The sequence below is a fragment of the Camelus ferus genome, chromosome X (genome assembly GCF_009834535.1).
Source record: "Camelus ferus isolate YT-003-E chromosome X, BCGSAC_Cfer_1.0, whole genome shotgun sequence".
NCBI lineage: Eukaryota > Metazoa > Chordata > Mammalia > Artiodactyla > Camelidae > Camelus > Camelus ferus.
In genome coordinates this window covers 55,133,784-55,136,691 of record NC_045732.1, presented here as the reverse complement: position 1 = coordinate 55,136,691, position 2,908 = coordinate 55,133,784, and positions in this window count along the sequence as shown.

The following is a 2,908-nucleotide window of genomic DNA, read 5'->3' as shown; positions in this document are numbered from 1 at the left end:
TTTATCCCAGATCCTTTTGCCCAGCTTCTCCTTTGCTACCTGATCTCTAAATGTTGGAACACCTAAGGGCTTGTTCCCAACGTCTGTTTTCTTCTATATCTATACTTTGTCTGTAAGTCCAACAACATGACTTTAAATGTCACTCATAACCTAATGACTATCAAATTTATATCTATAGTCCATACTTGTTTCCTGAGGTCCAAATTCATATATCTAACTACCTACTCAAGACCTCCACTTGGAAGTCTAGTAGGTATCCCCAACAAACCATGTCAAAATAAAAAAAATTTGATCCCTCCTCCACTCAACCTTCTCCCCACCCACCCCACTTTCCCTACAGTATTCCTCATCCACTTAGTCACTCAAATAAAAATCCTTGACGTCATCCTTGGTTCTTCTCTTTCTCTCACGCCCCATATGCAATCTATCAGTAAATTTTATTTATTCTACTTGTAAATTAGATCACTTCTCTTTATCTTCACCGTCACCACCCTAGTTCAAGACATCATTAGCTCTCTCTTGGACTTCTGTCAGATTCTTAACTCTTCTTTCCTCTTCCAGTTGTGATCCCCTCCAAACCATTCTCTGCACAGCATTCAGAATCATTCCCATGGAGAAAGTCCTTTGGTGCAACTTTCCACTAAACTGATAACATAACCAAATATCTTACCATATCTTACAAAGCCCAGTATGATCTACCTACCTCATCAACATTTCAGCCATGTTGAATTTCTTTTTCTGAGAACATCAAGCCTGTTTTTCCCTTAGAGTTTTTGTGTTTGTTCTTCTCTCTGCTTAGAAAGTTATTTCCCTGAGTTTTTGTATGGAAGGGTTTTTCTCAACTTCCAGTCTCAATTCAAATATCACCTCTTCAAAAAGTTATCTCTAAGTTTCCCATCTAACAACCTCTACTCCCAAGTCACTATTAATTGCCCTATTTATTGTACTTATAGAATTTATCACAATCTGAAATTATCTTATTTATTTACTTGCTTATTTGTTTGTCTGCCTCCTCTCCCTTCTCTAATGTGAGCTCTATAAGGACAAGACCTAATCTCAAATACCACTATATCCCCAGAGTATAGAACAGTTCCAAGCACATAGTAGGTATTCAGTAATTTTTTGTTAAGTGGATAAATGAATAATGATATCTAATGAACATTACTGAGTGCATTCTTATGCTAAGAACCAAAGTGAATAACACTGGTTCCTTCTTGTTTGGAGTCTACAATCCCTTTGCTGTGACCTTATACTTTAATGACCTTTTAGTATATTTATCTTAAAAGAACAGCAAGCCCAGATGAGGAATAATCTGAACAATAAATAAGGCATAGTGGGCTCTCAATCAGAACCAGTGTACTGATTTCTAGGATCCTTTACTTCTCCATGCTTCTGATTTCCTGCCTGTTGGAACATTTAAGTCCTCCTAAGGTAAATAAGAATGAAAATTAAAATTTGATACTCAAACACATCAATTTGGTTTCCACTAGCAGCTTTAATCAAAAGTTGGTAGAACAAAAAATATTCTGTAAGGAAATTTGATTAATTTTTTGTTTAGAGTTTTAACATAGCCACATTTCCCTTTTGTCTCATTTCTTGATCAGGACTAAAGATAATTAAGCTTGAGTATTTAAGATCTGGTGAATAGTAGTCACCTATCCAGGGAATAAATGAGTCAAAGAAATGGAAGAAAGGGAAAGAGGTAAGTACTCTTCAACATCCTACTCTGGGATTACTCCAACAATCAGAAAGGAGCTGTTTATTTTCTTGCTTCTGCCCCAAATAATAGGCTTGTCACCAAAAATAGTGACTCTAGGCCCTCTTTGAGCTCTTTTGGATCAGTTGTGAAGTGAATTTTTAACTTGCTAGACTGGCCTGTGAAACTCAGAGAAAACTTTCACACCCATGACAAAAAAAAAAAAAAAACCCACATCCATAAATATATAGAGAGTATATACAAAAGGAGCTACAACAACTCATTGAGAGTACAACTTAAAACAGATCAAGTCTATGTTAGCACATTATACAGTCTTTAAAATGAGCCTTTGAAACAAGCATAATAGTGCCTTAATTTCTTTTAAAAATTCATGTTAATTAACATTCTCTTAGGCTATGTTTAAATTCTCTCTAGCCAGAAGCACAGAAGTCTTATGAAATTACGTATTGTAAAGCTTTAAATAAAAAGTTTTCATACATTTGATGTAAGTAACACACACACGCATATGCACACACATACATACACACACACAAACATACATTTATGTGACTGTGTTGGAAGCTACATTATAATGCAGTCACCTCCCTTGGGTTCTATTTAGTACCACAAAACAGTACCCTGAGGTATTGTAGACCAGAAAGAGTGAATGCATCTGCCAAAGGTATACATTTTACAACAGTTGAGTGATTTAAATCCTGAGAGAATGTGACTCATGTTACTCACAGTTTCCTCCATTAGCACTACACCTAATAGAGAGACCATATGTCTAACATTTTTGTGGGGACAAAACTGACTTCATGTAACTTTTTTCAATAATGGAAATTTGCTAAATGTATTACCTAAATATGATGCCATACCTGCACAAGAAACACATAGATTAAAATGAATACAGTGTAAACAAAGAATGTTGCCTGACATTCCAGTGTGCCCTGAGGGGAATTCAGGATGCAAAAACAGGAAACATTCTGTGTTTTGGATATTCAGGGCCCCTAGATAGTTAAGGTGCACATCTAAGGAAGAATTTCAATGACCTTAGATTCTTGCATCTTCCTAGACATAGAAAAGCACTGTAATCATTCTCTTCAGATATCTGTTTTTTTTTTTTTTGTGATTAGCAGTAATCTTTTACTCAGATGAACTTAACTACACATATATCCCTGCCAGAAAATTTCATATATAACAGGCTTCTCC